The following is a 27,068-nucleotide window of genomic DNA, read 5'->3' as shown; positions in this document are numbered from 1 at the left end:
CACGCATTTAATACCATGTCAAATAATATATTAGAGTGTAGGTTATGTTCCAATGTATCCACTTCTATCGGTTAAATTGTCAACCGTACATTTATGACTATGCCTCGAGTGATCTACGTTATGAACTAGCACAACTCCGGTGGGGCAGGGAAAATGTTATCGATCCGACATCCGATTGGAACGTCGCCTCACTTTTACGTCCGCCCTCTCAGCAAGGGATCCTATATAAGCCGAACCAGCCAGTGTGAAAGCAGTTGCGTTCGTTCTGATAGATTTTGATCTAAATTAGCCTTGACTAAAGACGAAGCAGTCACATGAATTAACGGAAAAAATTGACAGCCGGACTGGGACCCGGACTCGGACTCGGTGGTCAAGAGGCCGGACTCGGTGCAAAAATCCGACCGAGTCCACAGCTCTGGCTCAAACCTCATTGAATAAAGTACATAAGCAGACAAGTATATTCACATATTAAATAAATAAAAGAAACATTTTAAACATATAATTATACCTACACACCAAATCAATAAAGAAGACATAACTAGACATTTTTGATAAGTGGTAATGAGAAAGGTTTTTATAACTTTATGATCTGATATATATATTTCTGAGCACTTTGAAATAACAAATGTTTTTTGATATATTGCCTGAATAGCTTAATGACCCTTAAGGAACTGTTCAATGCATGCCTGATGATTTTCTAAATCACGGACACTGCCAAAGTCGTCTAAAAATGTTCAGTACTTGATTGTATCTTATGTTTTGACTAATTCTAGACACCAGTTTTCGATTACTACTGAACGTTCTGGACAGAGGGAAATATTTTGCCTAACAAAGAAAAGATATGGTTGAAAGCATGATTAAACTAAGAATATGATGACGTAAGCAAGTACATGGAGATCAAAAGAACAAACAAACAAAAACATGGTAAGTGGTGAGTACAAACTTTGCATGGTCAGGGAACATTAATAAATAGGTAGATGATGTCACAGCCAAAAGCTCACATAATTTCGTACAAAATGACAAAATTGAAAGAATGATGAATGGATGAGGTGGAACAGTATATGTGCAAGAATGTTTACAGGAAGGTCACTTGGAGATAAAACCAGCAGGTGCCAGAGGGAGACAGCCAAGCCAAAGACGATCGTCAAGGCTGAAAGACGGAAAGGACAACAACAGCCCCCACAAATCGAATCTCCCATAATCAGCACCCAACCCCACGGAACCAGCTCTCACCGAACCAGCACCCACTCCCATGGAATCAAACTCTCCTGTGAACTTGCCCCACCCCAAAGACTCATCACCCATCAAACTCGGCCCACACTGGCCGACTGAATATAAGCTGACCAAAGAACCTTGAAGGTGGCCTTTTCTGAATGGAGACTTTGCGCTCTTGAAAGGCCCAGCGCTGTATTGTACTTTCCTGAAGACAGAGCTTTCTGAACAAGAATTGTGATTGAACTCAACCAACCTGTGTAAGTCTAATTTCTGCTTCAGTGTCTTAGCATTTTCCTAAATCTGAAGAAATCAAACGAGCACACAGTGAGTAAATTGGATAACTGGTGATTGGCAATGACTTTTGCCGTGAGGCGCAGATAGTGCGCTCCCTAAATTGTGGACAAAATCCAACAGGTGCATGAACTCAATCTGTTCTTCAACAGATTTGATTCCGCCTCCCCCCCACCCCTTCATCTCGCTCCGCATCTTTTTCTACCACCTTCGACACTCCAGCCCCCCCGCCAGCTCACCAACCCCCTCCCCCGGAGTCACTCTTCTGTCTCCTGTCTCCACTCCATCACCCCGGTCTTCCGACATCCCCCTCTTCTTTACAGATCTTCAGGTTCACTTCAGAAAGATCAAAGCAGGGAAGACCCCGGGCCCAGACGGCATCTGGCCGAGACTGCTAGGGATTGTGCGGACCAGCTGAGTGGTGTGGTCAGGTACCTGTTCAACCTAAGCCTGAGCCTGAACAAGGTCCCAGTACTGTGGAAGACCTCCTGCGTGGTCCCTGTACCAAAGGTGCCATGCCCCAAGGAGCCTAACCACTTCAGGCCTATTGCCTTGACTTCCCACCTGATGAAGACTATGAAGAGGATCATCCTGGGTCACCTGCGTTCACTAGTGGGAGCGCAGCTGGACCCCCTGCAGTTTGCTTACCTGCCTGGTGTTGGGGTGGACAATGCATTGATTTATTTACTGCACAGAACACTGCTTCACCTGGAGGACAACAGGAGCACTGGGAAGATCATGTTCTTTGTTTTCTTCAGCGCTTTTAACACCATCCAGCCGTCACTGCTTAGGGTGAAGATGGAGAAGGCGGGTGTGGACCAGTGCCTGACTGCATGGACAACGGACTTCCTCACCGACCGGCCGCAGTTTGTGAGGTTACATCGCAGTGAGTCCGACGTGGTGCACTGCAGCACTGGTGTCCCCCAGGGTAGGGTGCTCCTTTCCTTTTCACCCTGTTCACGTCAGACTTTACCCACGACACCGCACACTGCCAAATCCAGAAGTTCTCCGACGACATGGCCATTGTTTGAAATGTCGCAGAGGGGAACGATCTGGAATATAGGTTGGTCATCAAGGACTTTGTCAGCTGGTGTGAGCTCAACCAGCATCAGGTGAACAACACCAGCAAGACGAAGGGGTTGATTGTGAGCTTCGGGAGGACAGCACCCATCTTCACTCCAATGAACATCCAGGGATCGGACAGTGAGGTAGTGGAGAACTACAAATTCCTGGGTGTTCGCCTTAACAACAAACTGGACTGGACTGGACTGATCACACCCATATCCTGTACAAAAAGGGCCAGAGTCGCCTCCATCTGCTGAGGAGACTGAGGTCCTTCGGTGTGTGCAGGGCTCTCCTCCGGACCTGCTATGACTCTATGGTGGCCTCGGCCATCATCTACGCTGTGGTCTGCTGGGGTGGGGGCAGTAGTGACCGGGACAGGGGGGGACTGAATAAGATGCTCAGAAGAGCGAGCTCTGTTCTGGGCTGTCCCCTGGACTCCATTGAGGTTGTGGGTGAGAGGAGGACGTTGATTAAGCTTAAATCCATCATGGACAACACCTCTCACCACCTCCATGAGAGTGTGCGGTTCCTGAGCAGCTCCTTTAGCGGCAGACTTTTGCACCCTCGGTGTAGGAAGGAACGGTTCCTCAGGTCCTTCATTCCCTCTGCTGTCAGACTTTACAACATGCATGCCGCCTGATAAAATGAATGTGTTTCGTCTCTACTAGCAGCACTTGTGTTTATCCTTGTCTGTTATTTACCCTTTTTTGTAATTCTGGCACTTGTTTTATTCTTGCACTCGTATTATTATTGCACTGATATGCGCTGCTGTGACAAGTGAATTTCCCTGCTGTGGGATGAATAAAGTTCAATCAATCAGTCAAGAGTTGGTTCAGACTGAAGTCAAGTTTTTGATTTCAAAGCATGACACGTTAAATTGACTATGAAAGGGATCGTCTGATCCGAAGTCAGGTGCCTTATCCATTAGGCCACATCGCCATGTGAAATACTCCATGTTTTCAGTGTGGCCTTGATAAGACTGTTTAACGGTTCCCAACAAGCAAGGATGCCCAATGTGGGAACCGAACCCACGGCCCTGAGTTTAAGAGTCGCATGTTCTCCCCACTGAGCTAACCAGGCTTTTCGACCTTGGAATTGTTTCATTTTTTCATTTTTTTTGAATGGGTTAGGGGAAATAGAGAAATGTTTTAAGTGTGGCCTCTGAAACACATCTATTGATAAGACTAAAGAATCAAAGGTTCCCGACAAGTGTGGGCTGCCCAATATGGGGATAGAACCCACAACCCTGAGATTAAGACTTGCATGCTCTACCACCTGAGCTAACCAGGCTTCTCCTATTAAGAACTGTTTCATTCTTTCACTTTTTTTAATGGGTTTGGTTCACGAAAACCAGAAGCCACGTTTTAAATCTGGCCTCTGAAACACATTCGTTGATAAGACTAAACATTTAAAGGTTCCCAACAAGTGGCAGCTGTCCAATGTTGTCTCTAGTTGGAAACCCCAGCCCGAGTTGGAAACCCTAATTGGAAACCCTTGCCCCAGTTGGAATTCCTAGTTTGAAACCCTACCCGGAGTTGGAACCCTAGTTGGAAACCCTAGCCCTAGTTGGAAATGCTGGCTCTAGTGTGCAATAGAGAAAGCATTTTTTCTTTTGGTTTTTGTCACTTTGTTGCACTGAAAATGGAGATTGGGGGGGAGTCAGCACAACAAAAAAGAAATCAGAAACCAAAACCTTTCTGACAGTATAGAAAAGAATAATAAATAATACATAGAATAAGGTTTACTGTCTGTGAAGTTGAGTTTAATTGAAATGGCCAGTGGTTGAATCAATTTTACAGTAAAATAGCTCTGTAAAACCAACTATTCATGGCCTCGGTAGCGCAGACGGTAGCGCGTCAGTCTAGTAAACTGAAAGTCGTGAGTTCAACCCTCACACGGGGCTATGTCTTATTTAGTCCTAACCCTAACTCGAGCCCTTGTTGGAAACCCTAGCCCCAGTTGGAAACCCAACTTTGAGAATGGTCAGACAGAAGTACCTTTTTCTTTTGATGAAGTTCAGTTTGATGGAAATGGCCGGTGGTTGAATCAATCCATCCATCCATCCATTTTCTGAACCGCTTAGTCCCCACGGGGGTCGCGGGCGTGCTGGAGCCTATCCCAGCCGTCATCGGGCAGTAGGCGGGGGACACCCTGAACTGGTTGCCAGCCAATCGCAGGGCACACAGAGACAGACAACCAATCGCACTCACACTCACACCTAGGGACAATTTGGAGTCTTCAATCGGCCTACCAAGCATGTTTTTGGAATGTGGGAGGAAACCGGAGCGCCCGGAGAAAACCCACGCGGGCCCGGGGAGAACATGCAAACTCCACACAGGGAGGGCCGGAGGTGGAATCGAACCCGCACCCTCCTAACTGTGAGGCGAACGTGCTAGGTTGAATCAATTTTACAGTAAAATAGAATTTTAAGACAGGTGCCACAAATTCTCGTTGGCGCAGGCGGTAGCGCGTCAGTGTCGTAATCTGAAAGTCGAGAGTTTGATCCTCACACGGTGCATGATTTATATATATTCCAACCCTAAATCTAGCCCTACCTGTAAACCCTAGTCCTAGTTGGAAATCCTAGCCCTAGCCTAGTTAAGTTTGATCAAAATGGGCGGTGGTTGAATCAATTTTACAGTAAAAAACAATTGCACAAATTGAAAATGCATAGCCTCGTTTGCGGAAGTGGTAGTGTGTCAGTCTCATAATCTGGAGGTCGTAAATTCGACCCTCACACAGGGCACACTTTTATATAGTCCTAACTCTAGCCCGAATTGGAAACCCTCATCCTCGTTGGAAGCCCCAGTTGGAAACCCTGGCCACAATTTGAAACCTTAGTTGGCTTCCCTAACCCGAGTTGGAAACCCTAGTTTCAGAATGCTCAGACTAAAAGTCACTTTATCTTTCTGTGAAGTTCAGTTTGATTGAAATGGCCGGTGGTTGGATCAATTTTACAGTAAAAAAGAATTGTAAAACTGTAAATGCACAGCCTCATTAATGCAGGTGCTAGCATGCCAGTCTCACAATCTAAAGGTCAAGAGTTCGGTCCTCAGGTGGGGCAGACTTTTTATATACCTAGTCCAAACTAGCCCTAACCCTAACTCTAGCCCTAGTTGGAAACCCTAGTCCTAGTTGGAAACCTTAGTTGAAAACCCTATTTTCAGTAGGGAGCAGGTTGCTCAGACTAAAATAACTTTTTCTTCTTTTAAGGGGTAGGGCAGCAAAGTAAGCAGGGATTGTGAATATCAGCAAGCACAGGTTGCTCAACTGGAGTCAAGAGAAACAAATTAAAAATTGTACATCAGATGAAAAATGTGCCTCTTTCTTTTGGCTTTTGTCACTGACATTTGGGGTCACCACAACAAAGATCAAAACAGCACAAAAACAGTTTACCTATATTTTGTCACGTCTCGCCCCCAACTGCTCCACTATGTGTCTGTCTTGGTTTCTGTCTGTGTGCTCGCCCCTCCCCTCCTGTGTGCCCATGATCAGTGTGATTGTTCCCACCTGCCTCTCGTTACCTGTCGTGTATAAAAGTCCTGTCTGCCCCTCTCTCCCTGTCGGATCATTGGTTTTGGTTTTGGTTGCTGTCGTTCGGTGTTGGCGTGCTGTCTTGGTGCCGTCGTGTCCTGCTGTCTTCTTGTTTCACGTCCCGGTCAGTCAAGTTATTGTTTAGGTCATGTCAGTTTACCGAGTCTGTATTTTGAGTTGCTTCGGTGGACCCTGGTCCGGGCTGCACTTGGTCGTCCTGCTCCATGCTCCACACCCGACCGTGACAGAATGATCCGACCATCACAGCGGCCAGCGCTTGGACCACCCTTCACCACCAGCTCCCGCTGCGACGCCCGATCCACATCCGAGCATGTTCCAGCGCCATGGGCTTGCAGCCGCCATCGGATCTTGCTCCAGCGACGCCGGGCTCACGGCCGCCATCGGAATTCCCCCCCGGCGCCATCAGCTCTGCGACCGTTGTCGGACTTCGCTGCCGCGACGCCGGACCCGCGGCCGCTATCGGAGTGCCCCCCCGGCGTCATCAGACTCACGGCCGCCATCGGGCTCCACCCCAGCGTCGCAGGACCCGCGAACGTCGCCAGACATCCAAGCCAGCTGCGTCGGACCCGCGATCGTCCCTGGCTCCGCTCCCTCTGCTGCGGCGCGTGATGGCTCTTGCCGCCGCGCACAGCCCCGCCTTCCGAATGTCGCCGATCACTGTACGGACTTTGTGAGTGGCCGCCGATCGCGGTACAGACTTCCCAAGGCGCCGACCCAGTGCGGTTGTGTTTCCCCGAGTTTCCGCGGAGTGCGGTTCTGTTTCCCCAAGTCGCCGCCCGTGTGCTGTTGTGTTCCCCAAGTCGCCGCCCGAGCGCGGTTCTGTTCCCGAAGTCACCGCCAGAGTGCGGCTCTGTCCCCTAGGTCACCGCCAGAGTGCGGCTCTGTCCCCTAGGTCACCGCCAGAGTGCGGATCTGTCCCCGCAGTCACCGCCCTAGTGCGGATCTGTCCCCGCAGTCACCGCCCAAGTGCGGTTCTGTCCCCGCAGTCGCCGCCAGAGTGCGGATCTGTCCCCGCAGTCGCCGTCAGAGTGCGGATCTGTCCCCGCAGTCGCCGCCAGAGTGCGGATCTGTCCCCGCAGTCGCCGCCAGAGTGCGGATCTGTCCCCGCAGTCGCCGCCAGAGTGCGGATCTGTCCCCGCAGTCACCGCCAGAGTGCGGATCTGTCCCCGCAGTTGCCGCCAGAGTGCGGATCTGTCCCCGCAGTCGCCGCCAGAGTGCGGATCTGTTCCCCGAAGTCGCCGCCAGAGTGCGGTTCGGTTCCCCCAAGTCACCGCCCGAGTGCGGTTCGGTTCCCCAAGTCGCCGCCCGAGTGCGGTGCGGTTCGGTTCCCCAAGTCGCCGCCCGAGTGCGGTGCGGTTCGGTTCCCCAAGTCGCCGCCCGAGTGCGGTGCGGTTCGGTTCCCCAAGTCGCCGCCCGAGTGCGGTGCGGTTCGGTTCCCCAAGTCGCCGCCCGAGTGCGGCGCGGTTCGGTTCCCCAAGTCGCCGCCCGAGTGCGGCGCGGTTCGGTTCCCCAAGTCGCCGCCCGAGTGCGGCGCGGTTCGGTTCCCCAAGTCGCCGCCCGAGTGCGGCGCGGTTCGGTTCCCCTAGTTTTTTTTTTTTTGGGACGTCGGGAGACGTCCCTTGTGGGGGGGGGTTCTGTCACGTCTCGCCCCCAACTGCTCCACTATGTGTCTGTCTTGGTTTCTGTCTGTGTGCTCGCCCCTCCCCTCCTGTGTGCCCATGATCAGTGTGATTGTTCCCACCTGCCTCTCGTTACCTGTCGTGTATAAAAGTCCTGTCTGCCCCTCTCTCCCTGTCGGATCATTGGTTTTGGTTTTGGTTGCTGTCGTTCGGTGTTGGCGTGCTGTCTTGGTGCCGTCGTGTCCTGCTGTCTTCTTGTTTCACGTCCTGGTCAGTCAAGTTATTGTTTAGGTCATGTCAGTTTACCGAGTCTGTATTTTGAGTTGCTTCGGTGGACCCTGGTCCGGGCTGCACTTGGTCGTCCTGCTCCATGCTCCACACCCGACCGTGACATATTTTCCTCTTTCAATTTGATGATACACTAGACATGAATACCTGTTTAGATTTGAAATCTTATCCATTAGGCCAGATAGCCATACAGGAAATTCTGACAAGTGATAGCAGTGCAATGATTTTTGAGCATATACAGTAAATCTACAGCCTAGATTCAAGTGGAGTTAACTGACTGGATCAGAAGATTAAGGGGTTCAAGTCCCTTCGTTGTCAATTTAATGAATGTCAAGAGGAAAGTAGCCTAGTGGATAATGTGTCTAACATTAAATAATAGTTTTTATTTTGTTTCTGCATTACCCAATACATCTCCTTCACATTGTGACACATTCTCCCATTATCTGTCTGTGTTAGGTAGAGAAAAAGATTTTAAAGGAAAGGTAAGTATTGTTGTGTTGTGTTTTGTTGTATTGTGTGTTGTCATTACCGTATTTTCTGGACTATAAGTCACGTTTCTTTTCATAGTTTGGGTGGGCGACTTATACTGAGGAGCAACTTATACGTGATTTTTTGTCACAAATTTTCAAAATAAAAAAAAAAACGAAAAATGGATAAACGAACCGTGATGTAGCAAGGGATTACTGTAGTTTGAACTGCAAGTGACATCAGCGGCGCGGCGGTTGTTTACTTAAAGGACAAAGGATTCGATCACGGGATGACGAAGATGACGAAGGGCCCCATGTACTACCGGCATCTTTAGTGGCTTTGCTTGTAAGTGACACAGAGGACGGAGAGTTTTTTTTTCCCAATGATCATCACACACACATCTGGGTGTGGTGAGATTTGTCCTCTGCATTCAACCCATCCCCGTGTGATTTTGATCCATCCCCTGGGGGAGAGGGGAGCAGTGAGCAGCAGCGGTGCCGCGCTCGGGAATCATTTGGTGATCTAACACCCAATTCCACCCCTTAATGTTGAGTGCCAAGCAGGGAGGCAATTGGTCCCATTTTTATAGGTATGACCCGGCCGGGGTTTGAACCCACAACCTTCCAGTCTCAGGGCGGACACTCTACCACTAGTTTGAAGGATTTAATGATTTGGAGTGACACAGAAGGTTTGAAAAACTATTATATGTTTCACGCACACCCGGTCCTATTCTATGGAGCTCTCTTCGACCTCTGTGGCTGGAAGTGCCACCTCCAGGGATGGAAGTCCACGCTGCCACACGCCTGGAAGTCGATGCCGGTGCTTGGGGCTGTGTGGCGGTGAACTGTTTATGTTATTGTTATTTGATATATTTGTCATTTTCAAAACTTGTTCAGGAAAAAAAATATTATTCAGTGGTAATGTTGGACGTTTTCAATAAATACAAATTCATACAGTTTTAGGGTTCTCAGGTTAAAAAAGGCAATGCATGCACGGGGGCCCCCAGGGCTGCGTGCTTAGTCCATTGCTCTTCACCCTGCTGACGCATGACTGCACTGCGACCTACAGCGACAACCGCATAGTAAAGTTTGCTGACGACACGACTCTGGTGGGTCTCATCACGAAGGGCGACGAGACTCGGTACAGGTCGGAAGTTGACCTTCTGACCATGTGGTGCAGGGACAACAACCTCCTGCTGAACGTCAATAAGACCAAGGAAATCGTTGTTGACTTCCGGAAGGGTCACACAACACACCTGCCGCTGATCATCGACGGTGCTGTGGTGGAGTGGGTGAGCTGCACCAAGTTCCTGGGGGTGCACATCAGTGAGGACCTCTCCTGGTCCGCAAACACCTCGTCACTGGCAAAGAAAGCTCAGCGCCGCCTGTACTTCCTGCGGAAGCTCAGGCGTGCATGTGCTCCTCAGGCAGTCCTGTCTACATTCTACCGTGGCACCATTGAGAGCGTCCTCACCAGTTGCATCGCTGTCTGGGGTGGTAACTGCACTGAACAGAACTTGAAGGCCCTGCAGCGCATAGTGAATACGGCTGGTAAGATTATTGGTGCTTCGCTCCCCTCCCTGAAGGACATTTACACCTCCCATCTCGCCCGCAAGGCAACCTCGATTGCCAGAGATGTGAGTCACCCGGCTCACTCTTTGTTTGACCTTCTGCCCTCTGGGAAGAGGTATAGGAGCCTGCGCTCCCGCACCACCAGACTCGCCAACAGCTTCTTTCTCCAGGCTGTTAGGGCCCTGAACTCGCTACCCCCTTCTGCGTAGCGTGCGGCACTGTTGCGCTATTTTCTGGAATGTCTGCTGTACGCACACTTGCTCCTTTTTTTGCTCCTCTTATTTATTTATTTGTTGTGTTATTTATTCATTATTTATTCAGCACGCTTTACTTGTTTACTTGTTTGTCTGTTGTGGGCCATGTCTTGTCACCATGGGATAGGGGGGAACGAAATTTCGGTTTCTTTGTATGTCTTCGGCATGTGGACAAATTGACAATAAAGCTGACTTTGACTTTGACTTTGACTTAAACAGTTCTACGAATCCTGTTTCATCCACTGAGTGTGTATGTGTGCCACACGTTTTTAGCAATTAAGCCCGTGACTGAAAATGGCGTGTGCGGTAAAGACGTCGGCCCATGATCAAGAAGGTGGTTCACCCCATGTGAGGCTCAGCCATTGCACTACGGTTGTGCTGACCTCTGCAAATTCCCCTACTGTGTGAATCTTGACTGCATTATTTCTGGTAGTGGGGGACTGTGTTCGCGCTCTCCTCTGGTCTTTCTGATGAAAACAAAAAATAAGCGCAGTAGTATGCACATGGAGTTTAAGTCTGCGATGCTGTGACACACTGAACGCTTTTGATTATGTAATTAACTGTACTCTGGAACTGTGTGTCAGGGTTCTCCAGATTATTCTTATCGTATGATTATGTTGGAATGCAGCCTGTAATAAATAACCTAGCTAGATTAGTTTTATGCTTATGTTGGAATGCAACCTGTGATAAATCACCTAGCGTGTCCCATCCTACACAAAGTCGTAAAACACCCCTTGCTATGTTTTGACTAGAGGTCAAGGGCTTTCTCTATTCAGTCCACTCTTACCCCCACCCTGTTTCTCTTAATAAAAATGCTCTTGCAGGAGGCGAGAGTCAGACCTCCATTCGAACATCGCTGTACGCACAGCGACGAATGGACTCTCCACCTGCAGGTGTCTAAAGGGACTTACTCGTCTCCCGTGTGGTTCTTGCAAAATAAGTTGGACTGAGCGAATCTCTAACACTGTGCATTTGCTCGTTAAACTGTATTCACCAAATTAGCAAATGCAAAATTCAAAGTCAAAGTCAAAGTCTCCTTTATTGTCAATTCCTCCGCATGTCAAGACACACAAAGAGATCGAAATTACGTTTCTCACTATCCCAGGGTGACAAGACAGAGTTCACAACGCACATACAAGTAAACAACACAGGAAAAATAACATAAGAAGTCAACATCAATGAACAATAAGCGTGATAGCACGCTAGCCGCTCCCGATGCACAGCAGAGTCCGGTAAGATGACAGTCAACCAGGCCACTGTGAACACGAGCACACAGCAGGCACGCACTGTCCGGTTCGTGGATCCTATCAGGCGAACGCAACCCATCTTGTCGTCCCGCGAACGAACGTACGCCAGGAGAATGGAAGGCACGGATGGGCGAGCTGGGTTGGCCGCAAGCCTGGCCCGACGTCTCCGCGCTGGCCCCTCTTCCGCTGCCTCGCAGACCCGCTGCCGACGCATCCCAACAATGCTCCAGGACGGAGCAGTCCGAGCTCAGGACGCAGTCCAACCGGGGGAGGAAGAGCAGGCCAGTCCGGCATCGCTCCATGACGAAGCAGTCCGAGCGCTAACACCAGCAGCAAATCTCTCCGCACCAAAGTCCAGAACGCCATAAAACCCACTTCCGCCGATGTTGAGCAGAACATGCCCGCCGCACTAGTAGCACGACGTATCACACGAGACGAATACACACAAAACTGCCAGACAAACACTCAGTAAACACTCACAAAACACCGAACGGGACAGAGAGTGGCCGCTGCGTGTGCACGCGCCGCCATCTTGAACGGTAGTCTCTTTTCATTTCAATATGTAATTACCACGTTCCTGACTCGTCATATGATATGAACGTATCAAAACCTTTTTGTCGGCTGTAGGTCTGTCTTTTTAAGAATGCGCCCGATTGTTGTTCCTCATACATCACAAGTATGGATTTCTAGAAAACAACTTTTACTTTCTAAAGTAAAATGACAGAAATATTTTCTAATGTCAAATATCAAACGCCACCAACGCAGTGGAGGTGAATTACACTCCAAACCATGCCAGCAACGTCAAAAGCCTCAATTATTTGCGACACAAGGGAGACATAGAGCATTTCCGAAGTTTGAAAAATCATTTGAGAAATTACGATCGTATTTTGTTTCCCGATTTGTGTTGAATAAAGTTATGAAATTACAAATTTTCAAATAAAACACAGGGATGGGATCATTTCCCGTTCTCTCAGACCAAAAGTACACGTACCAAGACATACAACTGTTTTTACCATCAATAATCAAAATAGACGCCCAATATAATTGAAAGAACGAGCGCCATCAGTGTTCGATCAGATACCTACAATCCTGTGCGCCAACAATGTTTAAAGTAAGTGAGACATTAATGAACACAAAATACTCGTTTAAACATTCTATTTTGCTTGAGTCCTTGTAAGTATAGTAAATCCATCAACTTCTATTGTTTGTATTAGAAGGAATGGTTGCTGCAATTTGAGTGTGAGACCGCCTGTGAATTTAGTGAGACCAGCAGTGGGGTGGCCCGTTTTGACTCAGATTTTCAGATCACTCGTTTCTCTTCAGATCGAATAAATCTTTAGCCTTTTACTAAAGATTTCTGTGGAGAGGAACAATAAAGAGTATACCATTTCCGTGGAGAGGAACAATAAGAGTATATCTCAATTTGTTGATGCTCTGCGAAAGAATATCAATATTGCAACGGATAGCCGCCTATATCATACTCCGTGCAACAATCATACGTTCACATAATTTATACCGGCACGTGTGAACATGTTCACATAAACAGAGAAATTATGCCGAGTGCAGACAGACAATCACGTTTAAAACCTCGTTTATCATCCATCCATTTATCCATCCTATTCCGCTTATCCGGGTTGGGTCGAGGGGGAGACAGTTTTAGGAGGGACTCCCAGGCTTCCCTCTCCCCAGCCACTTCATCCAACTCAACCCGGGGAATCCCAAGGCGTTCCCAGGCCAGCCGAGAGACATAGTCTTTCCAGCACGTCCTGGATCGCCCGCGAGGTCTCCTACCGGTGGGACATGTCCGGAACACTTCCAAAGGGAGGCGTCCAGGAGGCATCCTGATGAGATGCCTGAGCCACCTCATCTGGCTCCTCTCACCGTAGAAGAGCAGCGGCTCTACTCCGAGTCCCTCCCGGATGACCAAGCTTCTCAAGGGAGAGCCCGGACACCCTGCAGAGGAAACTCATTTCGGCCGCTTGTATTCTGGATCTCGTTCTTTCGGTCACGACCCAAAGCTCGTGACCATAGTTGAGGGTAGGAGCGTAGATCGACCGGTAAATTGAGAGCTTTGCCTTTTGTCTCAGCTCTCTCTTCACCACGACGGATTAGTACAGAGTTCGCATTACTGCCGACGCTGCACCAAACCGCCTGTCGATCTCGCGCTCCATCCTGCTCTCACTCGTGAACAAGACCCAAAGATACTTGAACTCCTCCACTTGGGGCAGGATCTCATCCCCGATCCGGAGAGGGCATCCCACCCTTTTCCGACCGAGGACCATGGCCTCGGATTTGGAGGTGCTGACCCTCATCCCGACCACTTCACACTCGGCTGCGAACCACCCCAGTGAGAGCTGGAGATCACGGCTTGAAGAAGCCAACAGCACCACGTCATCTGCAAAAAGCAGAGACGCAATGCTGAGGTCCCAGAACTGGACCCCCTCAACGCCTTGGCTGCGTGTAGAAATTCTGTCCATAACCATTATGAACAGAATCGGTGACAAAGGGCAGCCTTGGCAGAGTCCAGCCCTCACTGGGAAAGAATCTGACTTACTGCCAGAAATGCGGACCAAACTCTGGTATTGGTGATACAGGGACCAAACCGCCCTTATCAGTTGGCTCAGCACCCCGTACTCCCGAAGCACCCTCCACAAAACTTCCCGAAGGACACGATTGAACCCCTTCTCCAAGTCCACAAAACACATGTGGACAGGTTGGGCGAACTCCCATGCCCCCTCGAGGATCCTGCCCAGGGTGTAGAGCTGGTCCACTGTTCCATGGCCAGGACAAAAGCCACACTGCTCCTCCTTAATCCGAGGTTCGACCTCCCGACAGACCATCATCTCCAGCACCCCTGAATAGACCTTACCAGGGAGGCTGAGGAGTGTGATTCCCCTATAGTTGGAACACAACCTCCGGTCTCCCGTCTTAAAGAGGGGAACCACCACCCTAGTCTGCCAATCCAGAGGCACCGTCCCCGATGTCCACGCAATGCTGTAGAGGCGTGTCAGCCATGATAGTCCCACAACATCCAGAGCCTTTAAAAACTCTGGGCGGATCTCATCCACCCCCGGGGCCATGCCCCAGAGGACTTTTTTGATTACCTCAGTGAGTTCGACCCCAGAGATTGGAGAGTCCACCTCAGAGTCTCCAGGCCCTGTTTCCACAATGGAAGGCGTGTCGGTGGAATTGAGGAGGTCTTCAAAGTACTCTCCCCACCGACTCACGACGTCCCGTGTCGAGGTCAGCAGCACGTCATCTCCAGTGTAAACAGTGTTGACGGTGCACTGGTTCCCCCTCCTGAGACGCCGGATGGTGGACCAGAATTTCCTCGAAGCCATCCGGAAGTCATTCTCCATGGCCTCGCCAAACTCCTCCCACGCCCAGCTCGGGCTCCTTTTCAGTCAGAGAGGCGATATTCCATGTCCCAAGAGTCAGCTTCTGCAGCCAGGGATCGGTCCGCCAAGGTCCCTGCCTTTTTCCGCCGCCCATTTTGCACTGCACCCGACCCCTTTGGCCCCTCCGGCAGGTGGTGAGCCCATGGGAAGGGGGACCCATGTTTCCTTTTCGGGCTGTGCCCAGCCGGGCCCCGTGGGCGAAGGCCTGGCCACCAGACGCTCGCCTTCGAGCCCCACCTCCACGCCTGGCTCCAGATGTGGGGCCCGGTGACCCGCGTCCGGGCGAGGGAAAACAAAATCCATTTATGTTTTTCTTCATAAGGGGCTTGTGAGAGCCGTGCTTTGTCTGGCCCTTCACCTAGGATCCGTTTGCCATGGATGAGCCTACCAGGGGCATGAAGCCCCAGACAAGATAGCTGCTAGGATCATTGGGGCGTGCAAACCCCTCCTCCACGGTAAAGTGATGACTAACGAAGGGGCTTCGTTTATCAATGCAGTTTAACTTCTGGTGGGACCCATTTGAATTGGCACACGCCAGTCTATTGTAATTTGGCAAAAAATATTGTTTTTAAATAAAAAACAATAACCAACCCTGTCAATTGCACAAGCACTCCTCTTTACTGTTCACAAGCACAATCACAAGTACAAGTCGTCTTCATCCATAAGCACATGAGTCTTTCCTTGTTAAAACACAGCAGCCCTACAAAAAATGTTCCATCAACTTTTAGTGTCTTAATAGACAATGATGGTATTTATTTAAATATTGAAACAAAATATCTACCTCCTTCAATGTTACACGTGAATGCACATACAGAGAGAAGTTTTATTCATTTTGATAAGGCTACATGAAGCAAAATATAAAGGTGAATACACACTGTTTTCGTGCACCATTTTAGCCCAATTCCATCATTTCCTTGTCTGTCTGTGCCTCCTTACCAGCAAATTTCTGGAAGTCCACATGGCGTCTTTGATGGCAGCAAAAGTGAGCCACTGCTTTGTAAAGTCTTCTTGCTTGATTTTCAACGGGCTCACCCCATAGAGTACAAGGTTCAAGATTCAAGATTCAAGAGTTTTTTATTCGCCATGTTTGAGCGTGCCAAACAAGGAATTTGACTTCGGTAAATCACAGCCTCTGTTCAACATTTAGGTGACTAACAACAACATGTGAAAAATAAAAGATATTCTCAAACATCCCCTGATCTTAAACTGATCTTAAACTCCCAAGAGGGCAAGGAAAAACTCATAACTCCAGCTAGGGGAAATGAGAAACCTTGAGAAGAGACCACAGATGGGAGGGTCCCTCTTCGAGGATGACCAGGCTGCAATGGATGCAGAGAGGACACATAGTACAAACAGTGTAAACAAAAAAGGTGTGGAAAGCGGGATGTTATTGCACAGTAATGACTCTGAGACTCTAAGAGTGGTGTGAGTTCATCAGAGCGACAGCCTGGGGGAAGAAGCTGTCTCTGTGTCTGCTGGTTTTAGTGTACAGAGCTCTATAACGGCGTCCGGAGGGGAGTAGTTCAAACAGGCTGCAACCTGGGTGCGAAGGGTCTGTTGAGATGTTGATGTCTGCATTCAACACTTCCCTTGCCGGGAACTGCAGGTCGCCCACAGGTATACGGCAGCCATGAACTACCTGAGCAGGTGCCACACTGACTCCTGGGCGCCACAGCCAGGTCGGGGGCACGTTGAGAGCGCTGATATGCCCCGGGAGTGCATAACGGACCTGACTGGGAGGCCATCATGGGCCACCATCCACGACAGGTCCCAACAAGTTTGTTTCGAGAGGGCGGGGTGGTTGACGTTGTGCCAAACTGTTGTGGGCTCGCCGAATGCGGGTCCGAGCACTGGACAAACCACTTCCCGCTGTACGACAGAGATCATAGATCTGTGACTTGTTAAAATGTCACTATTTTCTTGCTCTAATTTAAAGTTCTTCAAAAACTTTTTGGTGAAGAAATAAGAAGGTGGCGCGTTAAAAGACACAGGAATTCATTGGTCGATGGGTATTAGCTTTAGTTTCCGGAGGTATGTGTCACGTCTCGCCCTGCTCCACTATGTGTCTGTCTTGGTTTCTGTCTGTGTGCTCGCCCCTCCCCTCCTGTGTGCCCATGATCAGTGTGATTGGTCCCACCTGCCTCTCGTTACCTGTCGTGTATAAAAGTCCTGTCTGCCCCTCTCTCCCTGTCGGATCATTGGTTTTGGTCATTGGTTTTGGTCATTGGTTTTGGTTCCTGTCGTTCGGTGTGTCGTCCTGTCTTGGTGCCGTCATGTCCTGCTGTCTTCTTGTTCCACGTCCCGGTCAGTCAGTCAAGTTATTGTTTAAGTCATGTCAGTTTACCGAGTCTGTATTTTGAGTTGCTTCAATAAACCCTGGTCCGAGCTGCACTTGGTCGTCCTGCTCCATGCTCCACCACCCGACCGTGACAGTATGAGCCCATCCAGAATCGTGTCATTGCTTGGCTTTTCGATGCATTTGGTGTAACGAGCGCGCTTCGCAGGTGCAGGGCAACATATCTGCTTCCGAGGAAGAGTTTTAAGTTCGGGACTCCTTCTCCTCTGTTTTTTTTTTCTTTTTCTTCATGGTGTCCCTCTTCAGTCCCTCTGACTTGGATTTCCAGGTGAAGTAAAAAATGGCTCGGTCCAATTCTAAAAGCAACTTACTTGCTGGGATGAAAACAGAACTGATTAGTAAAAGCAAGGGTAAAATCACCACTTTTATGGTTAAAATTCTCTCTTCTACGGTCAGCTCTCTTAATCCCCCAAACCCAAGAACAGATACTACACTTTATCTTAGCCAAAAGGCAGAGAAGCGATGGAGTATGCGAGTGAGGGACTCGCTTACAGGCTTCCCCGTCTACCCATTCTCACCAACGGTTTGTTAGAATAGGCCTCTTTGGCACATGTGATTAGCTAGGGAGCTTGAGCTATGCCATTATATCGCTGTAACACTTCTCTTGCTTTATTAGCTTTCTCTACTCTATGAAACCCTTTGCACATATGTAGAAGTCGCTCTCGGTTAAGATGACAAGGTCACACATTATCACACAGGCTAGGCAGTCGCCTCCTTGCAGGAAGGCGGCCAGAGTAGTATAAGAGCAGGAACCTTGGCGCTGGGAGAGGAACCTTCTTCTGCATCTCGCAGAAAGGGCTCCACAGCTGTGCATCAATCATTTTGGCATACATTAAATAGTTAAACTGTGAAGGCTTTCTCTTGGTAATTACTGTTAGCATATCGAGCATTAAAGATAAAGAACTGGGAACAAACCTAACAGGTTACAGTACGGAACAGAGTGCTGCTCTAATGGGCACTAAAAAATCGGCAAACTTGTCTGATGACTTATTTGTTCACTCTTCTTCATCCGCAGTAATGCATGTAGTAGTTCACGAGGCATATATGTGTCCCCTTTGACCAGTCTCTATCCAAATACACAGTGTAGATACCTATTAAAATGGTAGACCCGATGAACATGAAAGGCAAATGAGAATTTGCCAAGAACTTTCCAGGGTCATCATATGTACAACGGCTGCGCCAAAAGGAGTCAGGCCAGAAGAATACAGCGGAACTAACACAAGATTTGAACGCACGCCTTAGTAGAGACTGAGAGCCTAAATCCAGCGCTTCAGCGACACTACCTACCAACTGCAGTTTCAACATTGAATTTTGTTGACATTTCTAATAAAATGTGAAAGTGGATAAAAAGTTGGTTTCTCCACCAGCATCCAGGTTAGTGCTGCCCGACTGAGCTTTGTTCATAATGTAATGAGTGACAGTCAGAATCCAGTTACGAGTTGGAACCGAATGCTTGTTAGCCGATTAGAGGACTTGATGAATTGCTAGCACTGAGCAGCAGAGTGGCGCAGCGGGAGCGTGCTGGGCCCATAACCCAGAGGTGGATAGATCAAAACCATCCTCTGCTGTTTGTCTGGTTTGGACCTTCTTTCAAGTCATGCTTTTGAGAAAAAATGTCGTGCGCATTATCTTTTCCACACGTTGGTTGTGCTGCACCTGGAGGCAGGGCTCGAAGGCGAGCGTCTGGTGGCCGGGCCTTCGCCCATGGGGCCCGGCCGGGCACAACCCGAAAAGGAAACGTTGGTCCCCCTTCCCATGGGCTCACCACCTGTGCGAGGGGCCAAAGGGGTCGAGTGCAGTGTGAGCTGGGCGGTGGCCAAAGGCAGGGACCTTGGCGGTCTGATCCCCGGCTGCAGAAGCTAGCTCTTGGGACATGGAATATCACCTCTCTGGCTGGAAAGGAGCCCGAGCTGGTGTGCGAGGCAGAAAAAATCTGACTAGATATAGTCGGACTAGCCTCCACGCACAGTTTGGGTTCCGGTAGAAGCCCTCTCGAGAGGGGCTAGACTCTCTTCCACTCTGGAGTTGCCCACGGTGAGATGTGTCGAGCAGATGTGGTGGGTATACTTATTGCCCCCCCGGCTGGGCGTCTGCACATTGGGGTTCACCCCGGTGAACGAGAGGGTAGCTTCCCTCCGCCTTCAGGTGGGGGGACGGGTCCTGACTGTTGTTTGTGTCTATGCCCACCCTTCTTGGAGTCCCTGGAGGAAGTGCTGGAGAGCGCTCCTTCTGGGGACTCCATCGTTCTACTGGGTGACTTCAATGCTCACGTGGGCAATGGCACCAGGACTTTGTAGTTGTGTCATCAGATTTGCGGCCGCATGTTTTGGACACTCGGGAGAAAAGAGGGGCGGAGCTGTCAACTGATCACCACCTGTTGGTGGGTTGGCTCCGATGGTGGGGGAAGATGCTGGTCCGACCTGGAAGACCCAAACACTCTGTGAGGGTCTGCTGGGAACGTCTGGCAGAATCTCCTGTCAGGAAGAGCTTCAACTCCCACCTCCGGCAGAGCTTTTCCCACGTCCCGGGGGAGGCGGGGGTCATTGAATTTATATAACTCGACCTCTACGTTTTAAGCTTGATGAGCCAAAATATCAGATCTTGCTCTTGTTTCCTACCGTTTTAGCCTATTTGTTTTATCCAAATCTGTTCAATCTCTGATTATAATCTGTAGCCCTACGTATTTTTCAAATTTTTATTTATTTATTTATCAAATCTCCTCAGTTCTGTCAAACTCAGTGCACAATGAACCTCCCTTCCACTTTGAACCAAGCTTCACCAAATTTGGGAACGCCGTAGCAAGGAGTGCGATTTGGTTGTCGGACACTCCAAGTCCATATCTTTTTGCCGCACTTCACCCTCTCAAGTTGGTGTTCTTTTGTTGTTGCTTCAGAGCGACCCCATCCATCACTCTTGAATGAGTCCATTGTTCAAATGAGTCAATTTTCATCATTGTGAGTTCCTCCGCTTTTCACTGTCTTTTCTCGTCCCCGAGGATGTTGTCTGTCCTCCGGAGTGTACTTGTCCTCCTCCAAGCACAACAGCAGTCTTTTCTTGTCCTTCGCCAAAGGTCAAAGGTGCTTCAGAGCCAGGCACCATTTTGTAGTTGTTCACGGCTGCAGGCGAAGTCTCGGATTGGGTTTCAGGGACTCTGACACTGAGAATGACAGGCTGGGACATCAAACTTGTAAGACTATTTCCAAATGTAGCTGCTTCCATCAATTTGCTGGTAACGTTTATTTACCAAACTTCAAATTCTCCTAATAACAGCGGTCTCGGTTTTATATCGTAAATCCTGCAACTCATCCTATTTTTGCGCTACATTTTATCTATAGTTCCAATTTAATCGGACAGTATGTTGTCTTCAGTATCATTATTGAAAATCAACTCATCGAGGTCTGCTTTCCACATCAAGCCCTGATCTGTATGTCTTGACCTCTCACATGTTATTGTCATGCTTGCTCAAAAATGTGACTTAGAGTATGGTGCTGTGAATTCTCAATCTCCCCAATGAAATTGGATCCCACCTCGTAGTTCTTATCGTTCTCATGTTCCTGTTAGCCTGCAATTGTCCAAATCAAAAATGTTTTCTTTTAACTGTCTTTCTTTTGAACCTCTAAATCTCTCGTGTTGCTAACCTATCTACACCAGAACAAAAAAATTACCACAATATAACACCAAATGTATTCGAAAATTCATTGTCATAACGTGTTGTATTATTACTATCTTCCACTATCTGTCCTACTCACTCCCCCCTTTTTGAGGCTTGGCAACGCCCATGCCTCACACCTTGACAAACTTTTTGGGAGAATGCGTTCTTTACTACATACGATTCCATCATCATTTAAGTTGACTTTCTTTCCAAAACGCTTCTCAATTTCTCAGTTCACACATCTTCTGCATGTGTTACTGGTTCTCCAGTTTTTTTTCTTCTAGTTAATTATCAATCCAAAAGCTATGTGTTTCTTTCTAACATTCAACCTGCTCAAAATCACTCTTTCATCGAAGTCGCTCTACTAATTTTCTATAGTAGTCACCAACGACTTCAACCATTCAACCTGTAATTTCTTTTCATTCAGGCTATCATTCATCAATGTTCATTTGCATCTCACACGCAGTCTCCAAAAAGGAGTCTTTCTATCACATTGGTCCCAATTCATCCAAGCTCACCACACAACATTCATATATCATTTTCAACTCAGGTTTCCTGGTAGAACAATCCACCAATTCAAAAAAACTTAACTAAAACAAACAATTGGCAAATTAATCTGAATTTCTTTTCTTTGTTTTTAAATTTGAAGAACTCAATCTCTCAGATTTAGCTTGCATTTAAAAGTTTGCATAATCTTATAACACAACCAATCAATTATTCCTATTAAATGTAGCATTGCAAAATCTTAAATTCACAATTTAGCTTCTCCCAATTCCTGAAAGCATGTTCTGTTGTTTTGTTAACTCCGAATTTCTCATGAGGGCTTGACACTAACATGCACTAGTGTGGATTAGTTTCTGTTCGCAAACAGATTTCTCTCTTTTTCTTTCATTTTTATCTGTCAAAATTGTTTCTGTTCTGCGGTGTAAATTGAATAGACCACAGTCTAGCAAATTTTTTTATACTAAAACTTTAGCCAATGTTCATCATTTTAACATATACGCACACACATGCACAGCTCTCGCATGCAAAAGGTAGTTCCCAGCACCAATGATTCGTCACAGGCTGGCCATTTCCTGTGGTCGATCATGAGCTGGTCCCTCCCATGCACACGAGGACAGCACATTCTACTTTTATTTATTTATCTTCTAGAAGCAAGTTGCATTTCTTTACCACTTGATTTGCATATTTTAACTTCAGTGTAACACAATTTGATCCCTATTCATTTGTAATTGGGCCTACAAACAGCATTGTCATACTTCTTGTGTGGACAGGGGCTCTAACAATCTAAAACGATTTTTGATAACCTGACAATGACATGTTTTGCTGTCATATGGGAGAGGTTTCAGATCTTTTAAATTTCGATACATGATTTGCATAGGACCGGAAACTCCTCTTGCCCCTTGCTTGAGCCCCGGCTTGAGCTGCGGCCTTGCACCTGCTCACAGGGGCCTTATTGTCTCCTGGTCTGACAAACACTTGTGACCGCATCAGTTTTCATCTTTCTAGCTTTTGTCTCTTGAATTCGTTCTCATCTCTTTGTGAAGATTTCAACCACACTCTAGCACTTCTACCACTTCAGCATGTATTCCATACAATTAAGAAATCTACTTGCCATGAACTTCTCGTTTTAAAGAAGAGCAGAGCAAGAGATTTACCGTTCTTTTTTCCCATCTTAATTTCAGTAGTTTAAGGTTTTACATTTTTTTTTCAATTTTTTTTCTTTGAGGATCCTCAATGCAGGTTTAAATTGACCTTTCGACAGATTACTAGCCTGTTTTATTGCCGTGGATCAACGCTAGAACTGCTTCTTAGTCAATTTATCCTACCAGTCACACACTCAATCACGCAAGTTATCCCTGCCTACGCGAAGTACTCCTTTTAAAAAAAAAAGGAGCTGCTTCATCCAGTGAGGGGACTCTACAACACCCCCCACCTTCCCTGGGAACTAAAGACAAAAGTCCTTGTCCCCAGCCCTGCCAACGCGAAGTCCTCCTTTTTTTTTTAAAAAAAAGGAGCTGCTTCATCCAGTGAGGGGACTCTACAACACCCCCCACCTTCCCTGGGAACTAAAGACAAAAGTCCTTGTCCCCAGCCCTGCCAACGCGAGGTTGTACTCCCTAGAACAGTGGTCGTCAAATAATGATTCACGGAGGTACTGAGATTTTAAAACAGTTTGAGAACCACTGCTCCAAAAGAGACACCTCATCCAGAGGGGGACTCTACAACACCCCCTCCTTCCACAAAACTTATTCCTGTGCACTTCTTCCTTTTTACGCGTTTCACAAGCAACAACACAATCACACAACTTCAGGCCTTTAACTTACTTGTCCCCTGGTTCGTTGCACTGCCGGGTCCCGTCAATCCACCTCTGTCAGACGAAGGCAGACCTAAGATGCTGGCCCAGCTAAGAATTCTCTTCCCAGGACTTTCTCTTCCAGGTCCTCCTAATGGACGCTGGCTTGTCGACAATGCAGCACGTCCTCCTTCGCCGGTCAGATGGTGGGTATGAGGATCCCGGGTTTCGGCACCAAAATGTTAGAGATTTGCTCACTCCAACTTATTTTGCAAGAACCACACAGGAGACAAGGCAAGTTCTTTTAGACACCTGCAGGTGGAGAGATCACTCGCTTCAGGAATGAAATCTGCCCTCCTTCCTGCACGTGGATATTTATTAAGAGAAACAGAGTGGGGGTATGGGTAAGCTGGCTAAAGCCCTTGTCCTCTAGTCTAAACATGTCAGGGGATGTTTTACGACCTTGAGATAAGGAGGACAAGGTAAGGTATTTATTACCTGTTGCATTCCAACATAATCGATAAAGATAACCTGGAAAACCCTAACACTAGTGCTGTGTTGCATTGGTGTGTGCATGAGGAGGCGGAGCTTCGCTACCGCCAGCTGACGCAAGAATATCAAGCGCTGCAACGAGCCTACGCGCTTCTCGCCCAGACCAGCGGAGGGGACTACGACGCCGAGAAGGAGATCAAGGTGGCGCCCCTTCCCGCAACCCCCGGCCGGGTCGCAGCCTCCCCGTTCTCACCCAGCCTCGGGTGTTCTCTGGTCTGAAAGGAGGAGGAGGAGCCTCCCTCCTCCTCCTTTCAGACCAGAGAAAAGCTGATGGTAGAAATGGGTCACTATCAAAGCAGAGTAGCAGATCTGGAGTCAGCGCTGAAGCAACAAGGACAGGTAAGCTCATCAATGAGCACACCTTTTTCTCAGACAAAATAGCTACATTCTTCAGTCACTCATTCGTCTGGCATTACTGGACCAACCCCCCCCTGAACGTGGCTGGGAAAATGCGGAGAAAAGCAAATGTCATTTTCCAGTCAAACAAAGAATTTGTGGATGAAAATGACACAACATTCCAAAGCTGTCCACGCGTTTGTCTCTTCTAGAATGTCAAGTGGGTGGAGGAGAAGCAGCTGCTGCGTCAGAGCAATCAGCAGTTGGCCGAAAAGGTGACGGAAAGAAAGGCGCTGGGCGGAGTCGCTTGGCGTCACACCCGTCGGGAAGCCCCGCAGATGAGGTCTGACTGTCTTTTCAGGTCAGGCGGATGGAGGCGGAAGAAGCGCGTCTGAAAGAGCACATCCAGGATATCCGAGACCAAAACGAACTGCTTGAGTTCCGCATCCTGGAGCTGGAGGTGGGAAGACTCGCACAAGCGTGTTGAGGCCAGAGATGTGACAGACGGACGGACGGACGGATGCATGCCTCTGCCTTTCAGGAGAGGGAATGGCGCTCCCCCGTCTTGAAGTTTCTGCAAGTCCGTTTCCCAGACAGCCTCAGCCCTTTGCAGATCTACTGCGAGGCCGAGGGCGTGAGCGTACGTAAGGCGTCCCTCGCAACCCTAACCTTAACCCGAGGTCCCAGAACACCTTACATTGCTCCTTGCGCCTTTCCCCCGGACATCGTCATCAGTGATCTGATGAAGAAGCTGGACATCCTGGGCGATAACGCCGTAAGTGTATGTCGAACTCCTTATGTTCGCACTCCACGAGACTCGGCGGCTCAAATGTGACTTTTGGAAGGCTTTGCGCTGAAAGAAGCTTGTTGACGCTGTGCCTTTGGGCTCTTGCAGAATCTCACCAACGAGGAGCAGGTAGTCGTGATTCACGCCAGGACCCTTCTCACCCTAGCCGAGAAGGTAACGGGCACGTCCACGCACGCTCTCGCATTCTGCTTATGTGACAGCAGCCTTTCCTCAGTGGTTAGAATACATCAAAGTGACCAAGTCAGCACTTCAACAGTAGATGTTGGACATTGAAAGTGAGAAGGTAGACAGACACGCGACATCAGCCAAGGGGAACTCCGGCAATGTGCCCCAACAATTCTGACCTTGAGCTGTGCTAGGATATGTTCTGTAAGCAGAAGGGCTACCTGGATGAAGAGTTGGACTTCAGGAAGCGTTCCATGGACCAGGCTCATAAGGTAAGCCGCCCTCAAATCTCCCGCCGGACCACTGATGGACGAGGATTGCGGCCCAGAGGATCCTGGAGCTGGAGGCCATATTGTACGAGGCGCTACCGCAGCGGGACTGGCCCGCCACGGACGGCGAAAAAGCCAGCCACGCTGGCGTGAATGACGTGCTGACGGCGGATCAGAGAGAAGAGCTTAGGAGCGCCGTGGACCAATGGAAGCGAGCCCTGATGTGCGAGTTAAGGGAGCGCGACGCTTGCATCCTCCAAGAGAGAATGGATCTGCTGCACAGCGCGCAACAGGTAAGGGCCCAAAGCCAGCCCGGCACATACTTGCACGCTTACTGGCTTTTGAAGGCCGCTTTCCATTTCTCCGTCCTAGAGGAACAAAGAGCTGAAAGAATTCATCGAAGCTCAGAAGAGACAAATCAAACAATTGGAGGAGAAGTTTCTGTTTCTCTTTCTATTCTTCTCCTTGGCCTTCATTCTGTGGCCCTAACACCAGCTGGTGAGTGAGCTCCAGCGGCACCGCACTCGACACTTCCGATACACCGCCAGCCGGTCTCAGACGTTGGCAGACGCTCCGATGCCGACGTATACCCCCCGCCACAGTGACAGAGGCACCGCGTCACACCGGCGCTCATCCAATCAGAAGGCAGGAAAGGCAAATTCACATGCAGGGCACTCTTGAACCAGAAGAGAGCACCACAAAAAACGGTTGTTGCCCCAAACGCGCACTAAAAAGGGTCAGAATAACAAGAGTCCCACCGGCCAGCCGGGGCCACCCGTCCATCCATTTCTTCAGGGGGGAAAAAAATTGGAGTCACCGGTGAGTACATTTTGCATTTAGCTCTGCTTTTCTGCTTCTGTCTTCAAGTGTGTGGCATCCTGCGACCAAAGATTCAGCCAACCCCAAAGCGGTTGACCTCAACGTCCCACCACCATGCCGACCAGAGCAGGTGACGTGATGCTTTGGACATCCTTCCGTCTCAGATGCCCAAAAGTACTCTTTGCCACATCTGCGGCAATACGGTGTCTTTTCAAAGGTGCAAATAAATCCAGCGTGGGCGGAACACGCACGTCTTCGTGGGTTGTGCGTGTTGGCTTCACTTGAGTTCAATTTGGTATTTTGGTCAAAAGCGCATGTGGTGAAATTCCACAAAGTAGGATGGGCAAACACATTCCAGTAAACTATTAGTGTCAATTGGGCTCTCGAAATGGCAGGGAAAAGATGCACAGCAAAACGGAAATATGTAGATGAACACAGGACGTTTTTATCAGAGTGGGAAAGTTTCTATTTTTTGTTGAACGTGATGGCAAACCATTCTGCCTGATATGTCAGACCTCAGCGCATTTCAAAGATTCAAATCTTCAGCGCCATGCACTTCAGCTCACTCCATGGCTAACATTGATCAGGCGTCGAACCCGCAACATCATGCTTAAGAGGTGGACATGCTAACCAGTGCGCCATTATGTCAACGCATAATAACTAAGTCTACTGATCAAAACAGCGGTTACTATATGACGTCGCTACGTCGTGGTCAAGTGACGCAGACAAGACATCAATGGACGGACCTTCCTCCGAAATTAGAATCCGTGGGCAGAGTTAACTTGTTTAAAAGGGAGTGGGCAGAAGAAATATTTAATTTATTTAAATCTATTTTGAGTGCACA

The 27,068-nt window shown here is 48.6% G+C and overlaps 1 long non-coding RNA gene, 1 other non-coding gene and 2 pseudogenes across 2 annotated transcripts in view; 3 read left to right on the top strand and 1 right to left on the bottom strand.

The window, feature by feature from the left end:
• The window catches only part of LOC125983435 (uncharacterized), a 93,457-nt gene extending 68,829 nt beyond the window's left edge, over positions 1 to 24,628 (top strand). The window contains exons 3-5 of the long non-coding RNA XR_011088385.1: positions 24,105 to 24,166; positions 24,376 to 24,438; positions 24,525 to 24,628. This is a non-coding gene — a long non-coding RNA (uncharacterized lncRNA). The remainder of the gene's footprint in view (positions 1 to 24,104; positions 24,167 to 24,375; positions 24,439 to 24,524) is intronic.
• Positions 10,622 to 10,787, top strand: LOC125984318 (U1 spliceosomal RNA). Its single transcript, XR_007486931.1, has one exon. It is a non-coding gene; the product is annotated as a U1 spliceosomal RNA (small nuclear RNA).
• On the top strand, positions 12,879 to 12,963 carry LOC125984256 (U5 spliceosomal RNA; annotated as a pseudogene).
• LOC125984246 (U2 spliceosomal RNA) lies at positions 17,584 to 17,791 on the bottom strand (annotated as a pseudogene).
• Positions 24,629 to 27,068: the final 2,440 nt, after the last annotated feature.

The sequence above is a fragment of the Syngnathus scovelli genome, chromosome 16, assembly GCF_024217435.2.
Source record: "Syngnathus scovelli strain Florida chromosome 16, RoL_Ssco_1.2, whole genome shotgun sequence".
NCBI lineage: Eukaryota > Metazoa > Chordata > Actinopteri > Syngnathiformes > Syngnathidae > Syngnathus > Syngnathus scovelli.
The sequence above is the reverse complement of the archived record's forward strand: the minus strand, read 5'-3'. Positions and strand labels throughout refer to the sequence as shown.